General features: G+C 49.7%; 1 protein-coding gene across 1 annotated transcript in view; it reads right to left on the reverse strand.

Annotated features, from left to right (window-relative positions):
- Nucleotides 1-19,377, reverse strand: part of LOC139235370 (zinc finger protein 664-like) — a 36,801-nt gene extending 17,424 nt beyond the window's left edge. Inside the window, exons 1-2 of the mRNA XM_070866513.1 lie at nucleotides 19,141-19,377; nucleotides 16,073-16,229 (exon numbers count right to left, since the gene is read on the reverse strand). The gene's annotated coding sequence lies outside the window, so the exon portion shown is untranslated. The remainder of the gene's footprint in view (nucleotides 1-16,072; nucleotides 16,230-19,140) is intronic.
- Between the last annotated feature and the right edge of the window lie 4,300 nt (nucleotides 19,378-23,677).

Here is a 23,677-nt window from a genome sequence, read left to right on the forward strand (position 1 = left end):
CCTGCATGGAATGATTCGGGGGGGGGGGGCTAGGCAGTGGGAGGGGCTTATCGCCTGTCAGTCACAAAGTGCAGAACCAATAGTTCCCTTTGTTTAATAAATCCCCGGGGGGGAGGGGGTGGTCACACAGCCCGAGTGCGGGCCCAGGCCGGAGTGACAACACTCCGCACCATCCGCTTCACACACACCCGGGCTCGGGCCCAGGCCACGACTCACAGCCCGCAGGCCCCGTGTTCACCCTTCTGGTTCCAGGCCTGGCACACCCTATTGGACCAGCCTGGACTCACCCTATTGTGCCAGCACAAAAGACCCAATATAAACAGAGACAGGGCCCAGTGTAATATAAACAGAGACAGGGCCCAGTGTAATATAAACAGAGACAAGGCCCGGTGTAATATAAACAGAGACAAGGCCCGGTGTAATATAAACAGAGACAAGGCCCGGTGTAATATAAACAGAGACAGGGCCCAGTGTAATATAAACAGAGACAGGGCCCAGTGTAATATAAACAGAGACAGGGCCCAGTGTAATATAAACAGAGACAAGGCCCGGTGTAATATAAACAGAGACAGGGCCCAGTGTAATATAAACAGAGACAGGGCCCAGTGTAATATAAACAGAGACAGGGCCCAGTGTAATATAAAGAGAGACAGGGCCCAGTGTAATATAAACAGAGACAGGGTCTAGTGTAATATAAACAGTGTCAGCGTGTAGTGTAATATAAAGAGAGACAGGGCCCAGTGTAATATAAACAGAGACAGGGCCCAGTGTAATATAAACAGAGACAAGGCCCGGTGTAATATAAACAGAGACAGGGTCTAGTGTAATATAAACAAAGACAGGGCCCAGTGTAATATAAACAGAGACAGGGCCCAGTGTAATATAAACAGAGACAGGGCCCAGTGTAATATAAACAGAGACAGGGTTTAGTGTAATATAAACAAAGACAGGGCCCAGTGTAATATAAACAGAGACAGGGCCCAGTGTAATATAAACAGAGACAAGGCCCGGTGTAATATAAACAGAGACAGGGTCTAGTGTAATATAAACAAAGACAGGGCCCAGTGTAATATAAACAGAGACAGGGCCCAGTGTAATATAAACAAAGACAGGGTCTAGTATAATATAAACAGAGACAGGGCCCAGTGTAATATAAACAGAGACAGGGCCCAGTGTAATATAAACAGTGTCAGGGTCTAGTGTAATATAAACAAAGACAGGGCCCGGTGTAATATAAACAAAGACAGGGCCCGGTGTAATATAAACAAAGACAGGGCCCGGTGTAATATAAACAGAGACATGGTCCAGTGTAATATAAACAGAGACAGGGCCCAGTGTAATATAAACAGAGACAGGGCCCAGTGTAATATAAACAGAGACAGGGCCCGTTATAATATAAACAGAGACAGGGCCCGGTGTAATATAAACAGAGACAGGGCCCGGTGTAATATAAACAAAGACAGGGTCCAGTGTAATATAAACAAAGACAGGGTCCAGTGTAATATAAAGAGAGACAGGGCCCAGTGTAATATAAACAGTGTCAGCGTGTAGTGTAATATAAACAGTGTCAGGGCTCAGTGTAATATAAAAAAAGACAGGGTCCAGTGTAATATAAACAGAGACAGGGTCCAGTGTAATATAAAAAGAGACAGGGTCTGGTGCACTAATAACTGACACAAGGCCGAGTTTTACACTAGAAACAAGTCTTTAATATTGAAAGAACTTTTTGGCAATAATAATTGAAAGAGGTGATAGTGTCACATGAACAGAAGCCTTTAACACTTTAACAATACTAGAAACATTCTCTATAGAATACAACAGAGACACGATCTACAGTTATAATAATAGAGGTGTGCACTAGAACTGGAACTACAGGGGCAGGTTATTTTCAGGTCTAGTGTAACAATTCCAGAGACAGGGTCCGGAGTAATAACAGGAAATGCATGGCCCACTGTGAGTAACAAAGACAGTGTTTGATCCAATAATAACAGAGGCAGACTCTTGTGTAATACTGAACACAATGCTGGATCGAGTGTGATGGTCACACAGGCAGTGTCTAGTGCAACAAAACAAAGATTGGGTCTCCTCTAATAGTGTGTGCAAGTCAGGGCCTATTGCTATAACCTCATTCCCCCATCCCCCTGTGCTCACTGACCTACATTGGCCGCTGGTTAAGCAACGCCTCGATTTTAAAATTCTAATCTTTGGTTTCAAAACTCTCCATGGCCTCGCCCCTCCCTATCTCTGTAAACTCTTACAGCCCCACCACCCTCCGAGTTTCTGCACTCCTCCAAATCTGTCCTTGCCCATCCCTGATTTTAATCGCCCCACCATTGGTGGCCGTGTCTTCAGCTGCCGAAGCTCTAAGCTCTGGAATTCCCCCCTAAACCTCCACCTCCTCTTTCAAGGTTCTTTTTAAAAACTACCTCTTCAATTAACCTTTTGGGAATCTGTCCTGATATCTTTCTCTGTGGCTCTGTGTCAAAAATGTTTTCTTATTGATATCGATCGTGTTAAGCACCGTGAGATGTTTCATTGCATTAAAGGCGCTATATTAATGTAAGTTCTGGTTGTTTTCTTGTTGTAACAAATGCTTTGCCGAATGTCTGAGCACAGAGTCAAGGCCCACTGCAGTATGAATGTGTGGGTCAGTGTAATAACACCGGCACGGTCTAGTGTAACGGGAACAGGGAACAGACCCTGTCAGCCTTGGCTCAGTGGTAGCACTCTCGGCCGAGTGAGGGTTCAATTCCCAATCCAGAGCCCGAGCACATCATCTAGGCCCAGACTCCAGGTGTCAGTACAGAGGGAGTGCTGCACTGTCAGAGGTGCCGTCTTTCAGATGAGATATTAAACCTATGCCCTGTCGAGATTTTAAGTTGGATGTAAAAAATCCCACGGCCACGATTCAGAGGAAGAACAGGCGGAGTTCACCCCAGTGTCCTGGGTAATGTGTATCCCTCAACTTACATCACTGAGAACGGATTGTCTTGTCATCATTACATGGCTGTTTGTGGAATCCTGCTGTGCACAAATCGGCTGCTGCATTTCCTACATTACATCTCCTCCCCAAAACCCCCTCACCCCAACCCCTCCTTCACCCCTACTCTCCAACCAACCCCTCCTTCACCCGTACTCGCAGCCCCTCTTGTGTCTTGAATTGCCTTCACTGTAATGGAAACTGACAATTGGAACTGGTCAGGATATGAAAGATATTTACAACAGATTCAAGATGTTCTGAGAGTCAGTATCTTTCTCTATTCTGCCAACTTGAGGAGTTAGATGACCAACTTTCTTCTGTGAATATAGAGCTGGAGTATTGGGTCGTGATGTATTCACTAGTTCATCCTGTTGACTCTAAATATTGAGTCTTGTGGTTTCAGACACCAGATAATCAAGCTCAGAACACCAGATTGACTTTTACTCATGTTATTAACAGCACTGCAAACATACAGACAGTATAGTTACCGGATCCAGAGAATGGTTCTGCCTGTGACCACAGGCTGTGTCACTGCCACACACAGATACTGTTTCCTTGTTTCACATCTCCATACAAACACCATCACTTCACACATCCCCTTTCTACACAATTACAGCCGACATGAGCAAGGACATGAGTCACATTAAACTATAAAAACATTTCATAATAGCAAAGGTTAAACTGGGATAAATGTCCAGTTATTTTCTGTTCAGGCAAAATGCAGAACAATCCAACAGCTCACCAGCACCTTTACAGCGTCTCATCGGCCGACAGACTTTCATTAAGTACATTTACTGAGTGCATTTAAATTTAAAACCAGGTTTGCAGGCGTGATGCTCCATTCACACATCGAAGGTGAGAGAGATGCTGTGGGGCACACACTAAGTCCAGTATCTGAAAGTGATTAACAGACTGGGTTTTGTGTTTACTGATCCCGGGTGTGTTACAGACACCTTCCCTTGATACCAAAGCTCGGAGAGGGACTCTGGAAGGTAAGGGGAACTGGCACTTGTCCCTGAGAGTAGCCGAAGGTATGAGAACTGAAATAATCCAGAGTTAGAAAGGAGAAAAGGTTCCAAAATTGAACAGTCGGTAACAGGACATCAATTAGAAACAAATACTCAACTGTGCGTTTGAAACAAAGCTGACTTGTTTTTTTATTTGTTCATGGGACACGGGATATGGGTGTCACTGGCAAGGCCAGCTCTGGGCCAATAAGAGTGAGGGGCGGGGCTGGAGGACCGAGCGGGCGGTTGGTCCTCGAACCAATTGGAGTGAGCGAGGGGCGGGGCTTGTGGCCCCTCCAGTGGGCGGGGCCGGGCCCGGATCTCCCGCACTGAGCATGACGGGCTGCGGCGGCCACAGTTGGTGGAGCCCGGATGATGTCGGACAGGAGACAGTCGACTGTCGGTGCGGGGCAGGAATTGGAGCCACGAGTGGGCGGGTGAACGTCAAACACCTGCTGTAGGCCTCAGGCCCCAATCACAGCCCAGAGGCCCCGGGTTTACCCCGTGGTGACAGGCCCGGGTCAGCGAGGTCACTGGCCGACATCTTGGATGGGTTAGAACATCAGAAATAGGAGCAACAGTGGGCCATTCGGCCCCTCGAGCCTGCTCCGCCATTTAACACCATCATGGCCGATCCAATCATGGACTCAGTTCCACTTCCCTGTCCGCTCCCCATAATCCCTTATCCCCTTATCATTTAAGAAACTGTCTACTTCTGTCTTAAATATATTTAATGTCCCAGCTTCCACAGCTCTCTGAGGCAGTGAATTCCACAGATTTACAACCCTCAGAGAGAAGAAATTCCTTCTCATCTCAGTTTTAAATGGGCGGCCCCTTATTCTAAGATAATGCCCTCTAGTTCTAGTCTCCCCCATCAGTGGAAACATTCTCTCTGCATCCACCTTGTCAAGCACCCTCATAATCTTAGACGTTTCAATAAGATCACCTCTCATTCTTCTGAATTCCAATGAGTAGTGGCCCAACCTACTCAATCTTTCCTCATAAGTCAACCCCCTCATCCCTGGAATCAACCGAGTGAACCTTCTCTGAACTGCCTCCAAAGCAAGTATATCCTTTCGTAAATATGGAAACCAAAACTGCACGCAGTGTTCCAGGTGTGGCCTCACCAATACCTTATATAGCTGTAGCAAGACTTCCCTGCTTTTATACTCAATCCCCTTTGCAATAAATGCCAAGATACCATTGGCCTTCCTGATCACTTGCTGTACCTGCATACTATCCTTGTTTCATGCACAAGTACCTCCAGATCCCGTTGTACTGTGGCACTTTGCAATCTTTCTCCATTTAAATAATAACTTGCTCTTCGATTGTTTTCTGCCAAAGTCCAGGACCTCACACTTTCCAACATTATACACCATCTGACAAATGTTTGCTCACTCACTGAGCCTGTCTTTGTCCTTTTGCAGATTTTGTGTGTCCTCCTCACACATTGCTTTTCCTCCGATCTTTGTATCATCAGCAAACTTGGCAACGTTACACTCGGTCGTTTCTTCCAAGTCGTTAATATAGATTGTAAATAATTGGGATCCCATCACTGATCCCTGCGGCACCCCATTAGTTACTGGTTGCCAACCAGAGATTGAACCATTTATCCCGACTCTCGGTTTTCTGTTCATTAGCCAATCCTCTATTCATGCTAAATTATTACCCCCAACCCCGTGAACTTTTATCTTGTGCAGTAACCTTTTACGTGGAACATTGTCAAATGCCATCTGGAAATTCAAATACACCACACTCACTGGTTCCCCTTTATCCACCCTGTTTGTTACATCCTCAAAGAACTCCAGCAAATTTGTCAAACATGACTTCCCTTCATAAATCCATGCTGACTCTGCCTGACCGAATTTTGCTTTTCCAAATGTCCTACAACTGCTATTTTAATAATGGACTCCAACATTTTCCCAACCACAGATGTTAGACTAACTGGTCAAAAGTTCCCTGCTTTTTGTCTGCCTTCTTTTTTAAAAAGGGGCGTTACATTTGCAATTTCCCAATCTGCTGGGACCTCCCCAGAATCCAGGGAATTTTGGTAAATTACAACCAATGCATCCACAATCCCTGCCGCTACTACTCTTAAGACCCTAGGATGTAATCCATCAGGTCCAGGGGATTTATCTGCCTTCAGTCCCATTATCTTACTGAGTTGCACCTCCTTAGTGATTGTAATTGTGTTAAGTTCCTCCCCCACCCTTTAGGCCCTTGACTATCCACTATCGGAATATTGTTAGTTTCCTCTACCCATGTCATTGGTCCCGATGTGGACCACAACCTCCGGCTGTTCACCCTCTCCCCCCAGAATGCCCTGCAGCTGCTCAGTGAAATCCTTGACTCTGGCACCAGGGAGGCAACATACCATCCTGGAGTCATGTCTGTGGCCGCAGAAACGCCTGTCTGCTCCCCGACTATTGAATCCCCTACCACTATAGATCTTCCATTCTTCTTCCTCCCCCCTCGTGCAGCTGAGACACCCGTGGTGCCGTGGATTTGGCTCTGGCTGCACTCCCCAGAGCCACCATCCCCCTCACCGGTACTCAGAACAGAGAACCAGTTGGAGAGCGAGATGGACTCAGGGGACTCCTGCACTACCTGCCTAGTCCTCCTCTTCTGACCAGGGGTCACCCAATCCCCATCTGCCTGCACATTCTTAAGCTGTGGGGTGACCACCTCTAGAAACGTGAGATCCCCGTAGCTCTCAGTCTCATGGATGCACCGCAGTGACTCCAGCCGCCGCTCAAGCTCCAAAATGCAGAGCTGGAGTTGGTGCAGCTGGAGACACCTCCTACACATGTGGTCGTCCCGGCTGTGCGAAGCTTCCAGATTTCCCACAAGCCACAGGATGTGTAATCCACGGGACTGAGCTGTCCTGTCATCCCTCTAGTTACACTCACAACTATCAAGTAGAACTAAACTCTGAACCTTAGAGAAATACACCCAGCAACTACTCAACAATCCGCTGATTTAATTAACTGGCTCTCCTTCGATAATAAAGTTCACATATATTTACTGGCAGATCCGACTTACAACAATGCCAAAGGTTTCCTATTGAAAAGCAAAAGAAAAAGATTTACCAATCCACCAGCCAATCACTTACCCGCTGGGCTGTGACCCTGCACCAGCCGGTTCCTCCCGGAACTCCCCCTCCCCCCAGACCACCCCTCCTCCACTCTCCACCCCTCTCCCCCCCACTCCACCCCAGGCGGCCCCGACTTAATGAAAGCCTGTCGGCCGATGAGACGCTGTAAAGGTGCTGGTGAGCTGCTGGATTGTTCTGCATTTTGCCCGAACAGAAAATAACTGACATTTATCCCAGTTTAAACTTTGCTATTATGAAATGTTTGTGTAGTTTAATGTGGCTCATGTCCTTGCTCATGTCGGCTGTAATTGTGTAGAAAGGGGATGTGTGAAGTGATGGTGTTTGTATGGAGATGTGAAACAAGGAAACGGTATCTGTGTGTGACAGTGACACAGCCTGTGGTCACAGGCAGAACCATGCACCGATATCCTTGAGGTTATGGTTTGAGCAGCGTCAGATCAGGAATGTAGCAAACAAGTTCAGTATAAATATCGCCAGTGTATCCGCAGCTTGTTAGACACACCTGGGGAGAGGAGCCCTGGGAACCCACTCGATTATCCCTGTTCTCTGGATCCAGTAACTATACTGTCTGTATGTTTGCAGTGCTGTTAATAACGTCAGTAAAAGTCAGTCTGGTGTTCTGAGCTTGATTATCTGGTGTCTGAAACCACCACACTCAATATTTAGAGTCAACAGGATGAACTAGTGAATACATCACGACCCAATACTCCAGCTCTATATTCACAGGAGAAAGTTGGTCATCTAACTCCTCGAGTGGGCAGAATAGAGAAAGATACTGACTCTCAGAACATCTCAAATCTGTTGTAAATATCGTTCAAATCCTGACCAGTTCCAATTGTCAGTTTCCATGACAGTGAAGGCAATTCAAGACATGAAGGGGCGAGGGGGGGGGGGATGTAATTTGGGAAATGCAGCAGCCAATTTGTGCACAGCAGGATCCCACAAACAGCCATGTAATGATGACAAGACAATCCGTTCTCAGTGATGTAAGTTCAGGGATACACATTACCCAGGACACCGGAGTGAACTCCGCCTGTTCTTCCTCTGAATCGTGGCCGTGGGATCTTTTACATCCAACTTAAAATCTAGACAGGGTATCGGTTTAATGTCTCACCTGAAAGACGGCACCTCTGACAGTGCAGCACTCCCTCTGTACTGACACCTGGAGTCTGGGCCTAGATGATGTGCTCGGGCTCTGGATTGGGAATTGAACCCTCACTCGGCCGAGAGTGCTACCACTGAGCCAAGGCTGACAGGGTCTGTTCCCTGTTCCCGTTACACTAGACCGTGCCGGTGTTATTACACTGACCCACACATTCATACTGCAGTGGGCCTTGACTCTCTTATCACACATTCGGCAAAGCATTTGTTACAACAAGAAAACAACCAGAACTTACATTAATATAGCGCCTTTAATGCAATGAAACATCTCACGGCGCTTAACACGATCGATATCAATAAGAAAACATTTTTGACACAGAGCCACAGAGAAAGATATCAGGACAGATTCCCAAAAGGTTGATCGAAAAGGTAGTTTTTAAAAAGAACCTTGAAAGAGGTTTAGGGGGAATTCCAGAGCTTAGAGCTTCAGCAGCTGAAGACACGGCCACCAATGGTGGGGTGATTAAAATCAGGGATGGGCAAGGACAGATTTGGAGAGTGCAGAAACTCGGAGGGTGGTGGGGCTGTAAGAGTTTACAGAGATAGGGAGGGGCGAGGCCATGGAGAGTTTTGAAACCAAAGATTAGAATTTTAAAATTGAGGCGTTGCTGAACCAGCGGCCAATGTAGGTCAGTGAGCACAGGGGGATGGGTGAATGAGGTTATAGCAATAGGCCCTGACTTGCACACACTATTAGAGGAGACCCAATCTTTGTTTTGTTGCACTGGACACTGCCTGTGTGACCATCACACTCGATCCAGCATTGTGTTCAGTATTACACTAGAGTCTGCCTCTGTTATTATTGGATCAAACACTGTCTTTGTTACTCTCACAGTGGGCCATGCATTTGCTGTTATTACTCCGGACCCTGTCTCTGGAATTGTTACACTAGACCTGAAAATAACCTGCCCCTGTAGTTCCAGTTCTCGTGCACACCTCTATTATTATAACTGTAGATCATGTCTCTGTTGTATTCCATCGAGTATGTTTCTGTTATTGTTAAAGTGTTAAAGGCTTCTGTTAGAGGGGATAGTGTCACACTTTGTTATTATTGCAAAAACGCTGTTTCAATTATTAAATACTTGTTTCCAGTGTAAAACTAGGCCTTGTCTCTGTTTGTGTTACGCCGGACCCTGTCTCCGTTTGTGTTACGCCGGACCCTATCTCCGTTTGTGTTACGCCGGACCCTGTCTCCGTTTGTATTATGCCGGACCCTGTCTCCGTTTGTATTACGCCGGACCCTGTCTCCGTTTGTATTACGCCGGACTCTGGGTCTTTTGTGATGCACAATAGCATGAGCCCAGGCTGGCCCAATAGCGTGAGCCCAGGCTGGCCCAATAGCGTGTGCCCAGGCTGGCCCAATAGCGGGTGCCCGGGCTGGAAGTGGGGGTGCAAACACGGGGCCTGCGGGCTGTGATTCGGGGCTTGGGACCGAGCCCCGGTGTGTGTGTAGCGGATGGTGCGGAGTGTTGTCTCTCAAGCCTGGGCCCGCGCTCGGGATGCGTGACCTCCCGGGATTTATTAATGCAGGGAACTATTTGTTCTGCACTTTTCTGATGGACAGGCGACAAGCCCCACCCCGTGTCATGGCCCACCCCCTCTAAGCCCAAATCATTCCATGCAGGTGGTGCCGAGAAACAGGACTGGGGTAAGGCACATACTGAGACTGTGGTAAGGCACTTCAGCTGGGGGAGTCATGCACTGGGAGTAGGGTAAGGCACTTCAGCTGGGGGAGGCATGCTTGAGCATGGGGTTTGAGAGCTTGAGCAGCAGCGAGGGTCACTGCATTCGCGAGGCTGAGAGCTACGTGGATAGCACCTTTCAGGGGGTCGTCACCTCGCAGCAGAAGAGTGTGCAGGCAGAGAGGGAATGGGTGACTGCCCAGACAGACATGGAGGACCAGGCAGGTAGTGCAGGACACCTCTCAGTGCATCTCACTCTCTGTACTGGTGGTTCCTCAGGGAGTACAGCCAGAGCCAAGTCCAAGGCATCATGGGTGGCTCAACTGTAAAGGGGGGGGCAGTGGGAAGAGGAAGGTCAGAGATACGGAGGGGTGTCGGGCTGGAGGAGGTTCGAGAGATAGAGAGGTGTGTAGGTGCTGGAGGAGGTTAGAGGGATAGGGAGGATGTAAAAGCTGGAGGAGGTTACAGAGGGGGCGGGGTCTAGTGCTGGAGGAGGTTGCAGAGGGGGACGATTGTAATGCTGGAGGGGGTTACAGAGATAGGGAGAGGTGTCGGACCTGCAGGAGGTTAGAGATAGGACGGGGTTTAGGGCTGGAGGAGATTACAGTGAGGGAGGGATGTAGGGGATGGAGGTTACAGAGATAAGGAGGGGTTTAGGGCTGGAGGAGGTTTTCGAGAACAGGATGAGTGTAAGGGCTGGAGGAGGTTAGAGAGAGAGAGAGATGTTTGTAGGGTCTGGAAGAGATTACAGAGATAGGGAGGGTTGTAGGGCTGCAGCTGGTTACAGAGATAGGGAGGTGTGCAGTACTGGATGAGGTTACAGAGATAGGAAGGGGCTGGAGGAGATTGCAGAGATAGGGAAGATTCTGGTATTGGAGGTGGTTATGGAGATAGGGAGGGGTGGAGGGCTGGAGGAGATTACAGAGATAGAGAAGGGTGTAGGGGCTGTAGGTTACAGAGAGAGGAAGGGGTGTAGGGTCTGGAGTAGGTTGCAGAGATTGGGAGGGTTGTAGGGGCTTGAGGAGGTTAGAGATAGGAAGGGGTATAGGGCTGGAGGAGGTTACAGAAATAAGCAGGTGCTGGAAGAGGTTGCAGAGATATGGAGGGGTGTAGGGGCTGGAGGAGGTTACAGAGATAGGGAGGGGTATAGGGGTAGGAGGAAGTTAGAGATAGGGAAGGGTTCAGGGCTGGAGGAGGTTGCAGAGATAGGGATGGGTGTAGGGGCTGGTGGAGGTTAGAGATATGGAGGAGTGTAGGGCGGGAGGAGGTTAGAGGGATATGGAGGAGTGTAGGGCTGGAGGAGCTTACAGAGATAGGGAGGGTTGTAGGGGCTGGAGGTTGTTACAAGGGATAGGGAGGGTTGTTGGGGCTGGAGATGGTTGCAGAGATTGGAACGTTGTAGGGGCTCGAGGAGGTTAGAGATAGGGAGTGGTGTAGGGGCTGGAGGAGGTTACACGGATAGGAAGAGGTGTAGTGCTGAAGGAGGTTACAGAGATAAGGAGGGTTGTAGGGGCTAGGGGAGGTTACAGAGATAGGGAGAGGTGTAGGGCTGGGGGTGGTGAGAGATAGGGAGGGGTGCAGGGGCTGGAGGAAGTTAGAGATAGCGAGGGGTGTCGTTCTGGAGGAAGTTAGAGATAGGGAGGGGTTTAGGGCTGGAGGAGGTTACAGAGATAGAGAGGGGTGTAGTGGCTGCAGGTTACAGAGATAGGGAGGGGTTTAGGGCTGGAGGAGGTTACAGAGAGAGGGAGGGGTGTAGGCGCTGGAGGGGATTACAGACAAAGAGAGGGGTGTAAGGGCTGGACGAGGTTATAGACAAAGGGAGAGGTGTAGGGTCTGGTGGAGGTTAGAGATAGTGAGTGGTGTAGGGACTGGAGGTTGCAGTGATATGGAGGGCTGTAGGGGCTGGAGGACATTACAGAGAGAGGGAGGGGGGTATGGCAGGAGGAGGTTATAGAGATAGCAAAGGGTGTAGCGCCTGGAGGAGGTTAAAGAGATAGGGAGGGGTGTATGGGCTGGAGGAGGAGGCTTGTAGTGCTGGAGGACGTTACAGATAAAGGGAGGGTTGTCAGGGCTGGGGGAGGTTACAGAGATCGGAAGGGTTGTCGGGGCTGGAGGAGGTTACAGATAGGGGAGGGTGCAGGGGTTGGAGGAGACTACAGAGATAGGGAGGGATGTAGGGGTTGAAGGAGGTTCCATAGATACGTAGGGCTGTAGGGATGGAGGAGGTTACAGAGATAGCGATGGGTGTTGGGCCTGGAGGTTACAAAGATAGGGAGGGTTGTAGGAACTGGAGGTGGTTACGGAGATAGGGAGGGGTGTTGGGCCTGGATGAGATTAGAGGTAGGGAGGGATTTAGGGCTGGAGGAGGTTATAGACAGAGGGAGGGGTTTAGGGGCTGGAGTTGCTTACAGAGATAGGGAGGGGTCTAGTGCTGGAGGAGGTTACAGAGATCGGGAGCTGTGTCGGTGCTGAAGGTTACAGCGATAGGGACGGGTGTAGGGGTTGGAGGAGGTTAGAGAGATGTGGAGGTGTGTTGCACTGGAGGTTACAGATGGGGAGGGAAGTAGGGCTGGAGGAGATTGCAGAGATAGGGAGGGGTGTATGGTCTGGAGGAGATTACCGAGATAGGGAGGGGTATCGGGTCCGGAGGAGGTTACAGAGATAGGGAGGGGTGTAGGGTCTGGAGGAGGTTACAGAGATAGGGAGGGGTGTAGGGGCTGGAGGAGGTTAGAGATAGGGAGAGGTGTCGGGGATGGAGGAGATTAGAGATAGGGAGGGGTGTATGGGCTGGAGAGGTTACAGAAATAGGGAGAGGTGTAGGTCTGAAGGAGATTGCAGAGATAAGGAAGGGTCTCGGGGCTCGAGGAGGTTACAGAGATCGGGAGGGGTGCAGCGATTGGAGGAGAGTACAAACATAGGGAGGGGTGAACGGGCTGGAGGAGGTTAGAGATAGGGAGATATGTAGGTGCTGGAGGAGGTTAGAGATAGGGAGATATGTAGGTGCTGGAGTAGGTTGGAGAGATACCAAGGTGTGTAATGCTGGAGGAGGTTACAGAGGGGGAGGGTTGTCGTGCTGGAGGAGGTTGCAGACGTAGGGAGGGATGTAGGGGCAGGGGGAGGTTAGAGAGATAGCAAGGGGTGTAGGGCTGGAGGAGGTTACAGAGATAGTGGCTGGATGGGGTTAGAGATAGGGATGGATGTGGGGCTGGAGGGGGTTTAGAGATAGGGAGAGGATGTAGGGCAGGAGGAGGTTCGAGAGATTGGGAGGGATGTCGGGCTGGGGCTTTGGGGCTGGGGGAGGTTTAGAGAGATATGAGAGGTGTCGGTGCTGGAGGAGGTTGAGAGAGATAGGGAGGGGTGCAGGGCTGGAGGAGCTTACAGAGATAGGGAGGGTTGTAGGGCTGAGGAGGTTACAGAGATAGGGAGGGGTGTAGGGTCTGGAGGAGGTTACAGAGATAGGGAGGTGTATAGGGGCTGGATGGGGTTACAGAGATAGGGAGGTGTGTTGGGGCTGGAGGAGGTTTAGAGAGATAGGGAGGGATGTAGGGCTGGGGCTTTGGCGCTGGAGGAGGTTTAGAGAGATATGAGAGGTGTCGTTACTGGAGGAGGTTACAGGGATCGGGAGGGTTGTAGGGCTAAGGAGGTTTAGAGAGATAGGGAGGGGTGCAGGGCTGGAGGAGGTTAGAGATGGGGAGGGGAGATTGAGGGATATGAACACGAGGTTGAGAATTTTAAATCAGTGCCTCGCTGGGGCTGAGGAGGGGGGGAGAAGTGCAGGAACACAACCCCCTCACTACCTACCCTGCACTAACCCCCATCATCTGTTAAATCACCTGGAGTTCCAGTGACACTCCTCCCACTCTCTCTCGGTATTTATCCACTCACTGCCTCACTCAAAGCTTATCTCCCATTGACAGTCCGTGTGAGGGCCCTCGTTGTCCCAGAATTGCTCCCCGTGGACACTGACTGACCTTCCCCGTGCCTCCGCCGCCCTCCTCCTGTTCCGTGACGGCCGACAAATTCAGGTTGTGTTCCAGTCAGCAAGCGAAAGATCAGGAATGGGGGTGTATAAATTAAAACATTTGGCGGGCCGGAGGAAGGGGCTTGGGGGGCCGTGTCCTGCCCACAGGCCGTATGTTTGACACCCCTGAGCTACACTGTCAAGCCCTGTAAGAGTTTTCTATGTTTCAATGAGATCACACCTCATTCTTCTAAACTGTAGAGAATATCGGCCTGGTCTACTCAATCTCTGCTCACAGGACAATCCCCCCATCCCAGGATTCAGTCTGGTGAACCTTCGTTACCATCCTCAATGGTCTGTACATCCTTCCTTAGGTAAGCAGCCAAACTGTACACAATACTCCAGGTGTAGTCTCACCAGGGCCCTATATAATTGCAGTAGGATGTCTAGGAGCAAGTTATTATTTAAATGGAGAAAGATTACAAAATGCTGCAGTACAGTGGGACCTGGGGTCACTTGTGTATGAAGCACAGAAGGATAGTATGCAGGTTCAGCAAGTGATCAGGAAGGCCAATGGTATCTTGGCCTTTATTGCAAAGGGGATGGAGTATAAAAGCAGGGAAGTCTTGCTACAGCTATATAAGGTATTAGTGAGGCCACACCTGGTATACTGCATGCAATTTTGGTTTCCATATTTACGAAAGGATTTACTTGCTTTGGAGCCCGTTCAGAGAAGGTTCACTAGATTGATTCTGGGGATGAGTGGGTTGACTTATGAGGAAAGGTTGAGTAGTTTGGGCCTCTACTCATTGAAATTCAGAAGAATGAGAGGTGATCTTATCGAAATGTATAAGATTATGAGGGTGCTTGACAAGGTGGATGGAGAGAGGATGTTTCCACTGATGGGGGAGACTCGAACTAGAGGGCATGATCTTAGAATAAGAGCCACCCATTTAAAGCAAAAATGAGGAGGAATTTCTTCTGAGGGTTGTAAATCTGTGGATCTCGCTGCCTCAGACAGCTGTGGAAGCTGGGACATGAAATAAATTTAAGACAGAAATAGACAGTTTCTTACACGATAAGGGGATAAGGGGTTATGAGGAGTGGGCGGGTAAGTGGAGCTGAGTACATGATCAGATCAGCCATGATCTTATTGAATGGCGGAGCAGGCTCGAGGGGCCGTATGGCCTACTCCTGTTCCTATTTCTTATGTTCTCATGTTTACTCTTATCCTCAAATCCTCTTGTAATAAAAGGCTGACATACCATTTGGTTTCTTCATTGCTTGCTGTACCTGCATATTAACTTTCAGTGATTCGTGTACAAGGACACCAAGGTCCCTCAAAACACCAACATTTCCCAATCTCTCACCATTTCAAGTAGCTGTTTCCAGTCCACTTTGGCTAAATCACATATCAGCTTAGTAAAATTGGCTTTTCCCCAATTGTGAACTTTTATTCCTGGTCTATCTTTGTCCTTTTCCATAACTACCCTAAATCTAACTGAATTATGATCACTCGCACCAAAATGCTGTCCCATCGATACCCCTTCCACCTGCCCAGCTTCAGTCCCGAATACTAAGTCCAGAACTTCCTCCTCTCTTGTTGTGCTTGCTACGTACTGGCTAAAATGTTCTGCTGGTTGCTGACCCCTCTGCGAAGGGAAATAGATCCTTCCTCTCCACTCTATCTAGGCCCCTCATAATTTTATACACCTCATTAAGGTCTCCCCTCAGCCTCCTCCGTGCCAAAGAAAATAAACTATTAAGAGGGTTGGTGGGCTGGAGGAAGTTACAGAGATAGGGAAGGGCGAGACCCTGGAGAGATTTGAACAAGAGGATGAGTATTTTAAAGGCTGATGCCACCAGCCATCTCGCCGAGCACAGAATGTAACTCACTACCAACAAGAAGGATGTTACTCTAACTGCTAAAGTTGCATAATGCGGGGAAATAAATCTCTGTCCCTTTAACTAACAGCGACATGGAAAGAGGGAAATGAATGACCTTTAAACACAAGGTCTACTTGGCACTGAAGTATCTGAAACTCATATTAGGAACTCATAAATAGAAATAAAATACTGACAAATGTTAAACTGTTTTGTTGACAAAAGAAATCTCGATTTAACTTTAAAAGATGAATTGTTTAACAGAGATTCACACAGACTCACCTGATAGGCCGTCTCAGGATCCACCCCTCAAGCACCGTGATTGTGTGCAGAACACGCTGCTCCCTGGGCCCTCCAGCCTCTGACCTCTCTTCCTGTTGGTTCCCAGGGCAATCAGTCACCACTCGCCAACATTACGCTGCCACATTAAGTTGAGAGGCTCGGAGGAAGAAATAAAATGAGGCCGTGAAAGAGATAAGAAATAAAATTAGAAAAGCATGATTAAATAAACAAGGAGAGGCAATGTAAATTAAAGGGTACAATCCTAAAGGGGGTGCATGAACAGTGAGACCTGCGGGTATATGTGGACAAATCGCTGAAGGTGGCAGGACAGGTTGAGAAAGCAGTGAAAAAAACTTGCAAGTTGCTGGGCATCACAGAGTACAAAAGCAAGGAGGTTATGATGAACCTTTATAAAACACTGGTTCGGCCTCAACTGGAGCATTGTGTCCAATTCTGGGCACCGCACATTAGGATGTGATGGCCTAAGAGAGGAAGCAGAAAAGATTGACAAGAATGATTCACGAGATGAGGGACTTCAGTTCCGTGGAGTGACTGGAGAAGCTGGGGTTGTTCTCCTTGGAGCAGAGAAGGTTGAGAGGAGAATTGATAGAAGTGTTCAAAATCATGAGGGGTCCAGACAGAGTAGATAGAGAGATACTGTTCCCATTGGTGGAGGGGTCGAGAACCAGAGGAGACGGACTTAAGGTGAATGGCAAAATAACCAAAGGTGACATCAAAAAAATCTATTTTATGCAGCGAGTGGTTAGGATCCGGAAAGCACGGCCTGAAAGAGTGGTGGAGGAAGACTCAATCACAGCATTCAAATAAAAAGGAAGTTGGATAAGTATCTGAAAAAAAACATTTGCAGGGCCGGGGGAAAGGGAGGGGAGTAGGCAAGGGCTCGACGGGCCGAATGGCCTTCCATGCTGTAACCATTCTCTGATTGTGTGAGCAGAACCACTCTGTTCCCTGACTCAATCTAAAGCCTTCCTGATTGTGAGCACCTGTTAAACCTGCCCTGCACCTTCACTGCTCCAAGGAGAACCACCCCAGATGCTGCAGTCATCATCTTATTGAATGGCGGCAGGCTCGAGGGGCCAAAGGGCCGACTCATCTCCTATTTCTGATGTTCTCATGTATTCATGTCACTGGTCCCCATCCTGCACCTGCTCCCTGCAGTAAGATGGCCACCGCGCATGCTCCCTGCCCTGCAGCGGGACAATGGAAAGTATTGTGACGTCAAGGAAGCCCCGCCCCTGTTGCTCCCTGCTCCCCGAGGCGGGCGGACCCCTGCTGCCCAAAGATGGCGGCCGAACTCCCGGCAACCCCCGACAGTAACCAAGGCACGTCCCCGCCCGAAGGTGCCCCACAGCCGCCACCCAAATCTCACCGCCCGCGCGTGTCCGTGAGTCTGTGAGTCCTCAGGGAGGCTGGGCGCACTACCCGGGCTGCTCATCCATCCTCCGCGGCTGGGGGGGGGGCAAAACGTCGCACGTCGGCAGCTAATCTCCCACAATAGGCTGGCACCGCGCCTGCGCACAACTCCGCCTCGCCTCACCTGGGCCCCGAGCTCAAAGGCTGCGAGCGGAGCCCCCCAACATACCCCCCAACCGCAACACTCAGCCCGCAGCCAATGGCGAGGCGGCGCGGGGCACCAGCCCACCCAGCGCCCTGCTCCGCGCCAATCAGTGGTGGGGGGGCGGGGCCGGTGCACCAATCAATCACTGGTCCCTGAAGGTACTGACTCTGGCTGGGTTCAGTTCTACACTCACTGGTTCCCCTCCCCTGAAAGTGCTGACTCTGGCTGGGTTCAGTTCTACACTCACTGGTTCCCCTCCCCTGAAAGTGCTGACTGGCTGGGTTCAGTTCTACACTCACTGGTTCCCCTCCCCTGAAAGTGCTGACTCTGGCTGGGTTCAGTTCTACACTCACTGGTTCCCCTACCCTGAAGGTGCTGACTCTGGCTGGGTTCAGTTATACACTCACTGGTTCCCCTCCCCTGAAGGTACTGACTCTGGCTGGGTTCAGTTCTACACTCACTGGTTCCCCTCCCCTGAAGGTACTGACTCTGGCTGGGTTCAGTTCTACACTCATTGGTTCCCCTCCCCTAAAGGTACTGACTCTGGCTGGGTTCAGTTCTACACTCATTGGTTCCCCTCCCCTGAAGGTACTGACTCTGGCTGGGTTCAGTTCTACACTCATTGGTTCCCCTCCCCTGAAGGTACTGACTCTGGCTGGGTTCAGTTCTACACTCACTGGTTCCCCTCCCCTGAAGGTACTGACTCTGGCTGGGTTAAGTTCTACACTCACTGGTTCCCCTCCCCTGAAGGTACTGACTCTGGCTGGGTTCAGTTCTACACTCACTGGTTCCCCTCCCCTGAAAGTACTGACTCTGGCTGGGTTCAGTTCTACACTCACTGGTTCCCCTCCCCTGAAGGTACTGACTCTGGCTGGGTTCAGTTCTACACTCACTGGTTCCCCTCCCCTGAAGGTACTGACTCTGGCTGGGTTCAGTTCTACACTCACTGGTTCCCCTCCCCTGAAAGTACTGACTCTGGCTGGGTTCAGTTCTACACTCACTGGTTCCCCTCCCCTGAAGGTACTGACTCTGGCTGGGTTCAGTTCTACACTCACTGGTTCCCCTCCCCTGAAGGTGCTGACTCTGGCTGGGTTCAGTTCTGCACTCACTGGTTCCACTCCCCTGACGGTGCTGACTCTGGCTGGGTTCAGTTCTACACTCACTGGTTCCCCTCCCCTGAAGGTACTGACTCTGGCTGGGTTCAGTTCTACACTCACTGGTTCCCCTCCCCTGAAGGTGCTGACTCTGGCTGGGTTCAGTTCTACACTCACTGGTTCCCCTCCCCTGAAGGTACTGACTCTGGCTGGGTTCAGTTCTACACTCACTGGTTCCCCTCCCCTGAAGGTACTGACTCTGGCTGGGTTCAGTTCTACACTCACTGGTTCCCCTCCCCTGAAGGTACTGACTCTGGCTGGGTTCAGTTCCAGACACTGACATCATTCACTTTGTACCTGCACCAAGATGGCCGCGCATGCGCGGTGCTACTCACTGAACCAAGATGGCGGAGCGCTGAACCTGCTCGAATATGGCTGCCGTTAGCCGGGCCTGTGACCGGGAGAAAGCCCCGAAGCTGCATCCGCCGATAATCCGTTTATTATTCCGGGCTTGCGGCGGGCACCGGTTGTTTATGAAGCCTCCCCAGCTCCACGCTGGTCCCTCACCCGGCTCCGTCCCGCTGAAAAAGAGACTCCTTAGGAGCCTGTCCAAAACATGTCTTCTCCGCCATTACACGCACGGCGCATGCTCCAAACACAGCCACGGCCCGCGCCTGCGCACTGAGCTCCTGCAGTCTGGATGCAGCATATTTTCCCCCGTCGGGCATGCTGGGTAGATAAGACCATGACAAACAGGAGCAGTCGTGGGCCAGATGCTGCAAGGGTTATATGCAGAGTGAAGCTCCCTCTGTACTGTCCTAAACAATCCCAGGGCAGGTACAGCACGGGTTAGTTCCAATTTAAAGCTTGCTGTACGCTGACATTCATCAAACACATCAAGCAGGTACAGCACATGTTAAATACACAGTAAGTGTCCCTGCACTGTCCCACCAGGTATTCCCAGGGCATGTACAGCACGGGTTAGATAAAGAATAAAGCTCCCTCTGCACAGTCCCAAGAAACAATCCCAGGGCAGGTACAGCGCAACTATTTTGTTGTTAATCTGTAAATCAAATGCCCCTGATTAAAGGGAGGAGGGCACTATAACCAACAAAATAAACTAATTAAACTTTACGTGGTAAACTTAAATCAAATTAAAATTTGGTTGCTCGAGGTGACGATGCACTCCAGTCCCTCCAGTGCCGACCTCTTACAGAAGGCTGCAAGCGTACCGGTAGCAGGTACAGCAGGGGTTAGAGACAGAGTGAAGCTCCCTCTACACTGTCCCATCAAACACTCCCAGGGCAAGTACAGCATAATTTAAATGCAGGGTAAACGTCTTTCAAAACAGCCAATCCAAAAATTCACAGGACAAGCACAACACAGGTTAGGTACACATTATCATCATCATAGGCAGTCCCTCGAAATCAAGGAAGACTTGCTTACACTCTAAAGGTGAGTTATTAGGTGACTAAACATTCCATTACGGGAATTACAGTCTCTGTCACAGGTGAGACAGCCGGTCATTGAAGGAAAGGGTGGGTGGGACTGGATTGCCGCATGCTCCTACGCTTGGTTTCTGCATGCTCTCAGTGATGAGACTCGAGGTGCTCAGCACCCTCCCGGATGCACTTCCTCCATTTAGGGCGGAATTTAGCCAAGGTCTCCTAGGTATCAGTGGGGATGCTGCATTTTTATCAAGGAGGCTTTGAAGGTGTCCTTGAAAAGTTTCCTCTGATCACCTTGGGCTCGCTTGCCATGTAGGAGTTCTGAGCAGAATGCTTGCTTTGGGAGTCTTTTGTCAGCCATGTGAACAATGTGGCGAGCCAGGGTATCTCTGGAGTTGGAGCACGCCGTGTCCACAAGAGATGGACACTGCAGAGACTGGAGTGCATCATTTCAAGAGAGAACAGAATTTTATTTTAATTAATTTGATTTGATTTGACAAAGGTTCCCTTTATGTTGAATTATTAAGTTGTGTTTTTGGTGCCCTCAAAAAAAAAACAAGGGGGCATTTTAATGAAAGTTTCTGGAGTGTGACCACCCTCCCCCCTTTAATCAGGGGGCACTTGATTATTGTTCTACTTAAAATAGTTGTGAACAATGTGGCCCACCCAACGCAGCTGGTCGAGTGTGGTCAGTGCTTCGATGCTGAGGATGTTGGCCTGATCGAGGAAACACCAGGAATGGTTTGATGAGAATGACCAGGAGATCCAAGAGCTAATAAATCGCAAGCACAGGGCATTTCTGAACCTAAAACAACAACCCAACTCGGGACCAGCAAAGCAGCATTACAGGTGGCTTCAGGCCGAGGTCCAAGAAAAAACCTGTGACCTAAAGCATAGATGGTTCGTGAATAAATCACAGGAGGTTCAGCAGCTGGGTGACAGCCATGATGTGTGAGGATTCTTCACAACAGTCAACGCCACCTACAGCACAACCACCCAAGGCACCACCCCACTGTTGGCCAAGAATGGGGAAACACTCATCAAGGACATCGAGGCAGCCATGACCCGCTGGAAGGAACACTTCGAAGATCTCCTTAACCGACACTCTGCCTTTGACTCGAGTGTCCTCGACTCCAACCCACAGCATGCTACCCACCACCATCTCAGCAAAACCCCAGCCCTGTACGAGGTGGAAAATGCCATCTGCCAGCTCAAAACCAACAAGGCAATGGGAGTGGACGAAATCCCCACTGAGGCACTAAAGTATGGCGGAGAGGCACTATTGGCACAAATGCATGACCTCATCTCTCTCATCTGGAAGAAGGAGGGCATGCCTGGCGATCTCAGAGATGCAGTAATCGTGACCATCTTTAACAAAGGGGACAAGTCCGACTGCGGCGATTGCAGATGAATCACCCTGGGAAAGCCATCACTTGAATCGTCCTCAACCATCTTCTCCCTGTGGCTGAGGAGCTCCTCCCGGAGTCACAGTGTGGTTTTCATCCTCTGCGGAGTATAACGGACCTGAGTAGTTACACAGTAAGGATCTCAATACACTCTCCCACCAGACACTTGCAGGGAAGGTACAGCATGGGTTAGATACAGAGTAAAGCTCCCTCTACACTGTCCCATCAAACATACCAGGGCAAGTACAACATGGGTTAAATAGATATTAAAGCTTCCTCTATACTGTTCCATCAGACGTTCCCAGGGCAAGTACAGCAGAGGTTAGACACAGACTACATCTCCCTCTGACTTGTCCAGCCATTCCAGGGCAGATACAGCATCAGTTCGATATAGAGAAAATCTCCCTCTATACTGTTCTGCTGGACATTCCCAGGGCAGGTACAGCACGGGTTAGATACAAAGTAAAGCTCCCCTTACACTGTCCCAACAATCATTCCCAGGGCAGGTACCACCAAGCTCATGGTCTACAGGGCTGTAGTAATACCCGCCCTCCTGTATGGCTCAGAGGAATGGACCATGTACAGTAGCCACCTCAAGTCGCTGGAGATATATCACCAATGATGTCTCCGCTAGATCCTACAAATCCCCTGGGAGGACTGGCACAGCAACATCAGCGTCCTTGTCCAGGCTAATGTCCCCAGCATTGAAGCACTGACCACACTTGATTAGCTTCGCTGGGCAGGCCACATAGTTCGTATGCCAGACACGAGACTCCCAAAGCAAGTGCTCTAGGTGGAGCGCCTTCACAGCAAATGAGCCAAAGGCGGGCAGTGGAAACATTACAAGGACACCCTCAAAGCCTCCCTGAAAAAGTGCGACATCCCCACTGACACCTGGGAGTCCCTGACCAAAGACTGCCCTAAGTGGAGACAGTGAATCCGGGAGGGCGCTGAGCACTTCGAGTCTCAATGCCGAGAGCATGCAGAAATCAAGCGCAGCCAGTGGAAGGAGCATACGGCAAAGCAGTCCCACCCATCCCTTCTCTCAATGACTATCTGTCCCACCTGTGACAGAGTCTGTGGCTCTCATATTGGACTGGTCAGCCACCAAATAACTCACTTCAGGAGTGGAAGCAATGGTTCTTTCTATTTTTCCTCGATTCCGAGGGATTGCCTATGATGATGATGATGATGATGATGATGATGATGATGACAACACAGGTTAGATGCAGAGTAAAGCTCCCTCTACAATGTCTCACCAGACATTCCCAGGTCGGTACAGCGTGGGTTATTAAAGGTTAATTCTCACTCGAGCCTGTCCCAAGCAGTCCCAGGGTAGGTACAGCATAGGTTAGATACAGAGTTAATCTCCCTCTACGCCGTCCGATCAAACACTCGCACAACAGACACAGCACGGGTTCGGCAGAGAGTAAAGCTCTCCATGGACTGATCCATCAAACACTCCCATCGCAGGTACAGCACGAGTTAGATACAGAGTAAAGCTCACTCTACACTGTCCCATCAAACACTCCGAGGGAAGATACAGCACGGATTAGATAAGAGAGAAAAGCTTGCTCTACACTATCCCATCAAAAACTGCCAGAACAGTTACAGCATGGGTTCGACAGAAAGGTTTAGGCTCGGTTTTCCAGGACTTGGGACCTGGGCAACAGAAGGTACAGTCACCAATTATAATCAGGGATGCTCAGGAAGACAGATATCTCATGGGTGGGGGGCAGGATGGTGGTTGTGGGGCTGGAGGAATTTACAGAGCTAGGGAGGGGCGAGGCAATTTAGGCGTTTGAAAATATTAGAATTTTCAAATCAAGGCGTTGCTTAACTAGAAGCCAATGTAGGTCAGTGAGGACAGGGGTGATGGGTGAGCTGGACTTGGTGCGAGTTCGGGCATGGGAAGCCGAATTTTTGATTAATTCTAGTTTATGTATAGTCGAGTGGGAGGAGTGCATTGGAATAGTCAAGTCCAGAAGTAACAAAAGCATGGATGAGGGCTTCAGCAGTGGATGAGCTGAGGCAAGAGCAGAGACGGATGATGTTACAGAGATGGAAATAGGCAGTCT

The sequence above is a fragment of the Pristiophorus japonicus genome, chromosome 23, assembly GCF_044704955.1.
Source record: "Pristiophorus japonicus isolate sPriJap1 chromosome 23, sPriJap1.hap1, whole genome shotgun sequence".
NCBI lineage: Eukaryota > Metazoa > Chordata > Chondrichthyes > Pristiophoridae > Pristiophorus > Pristiophorus japonicus.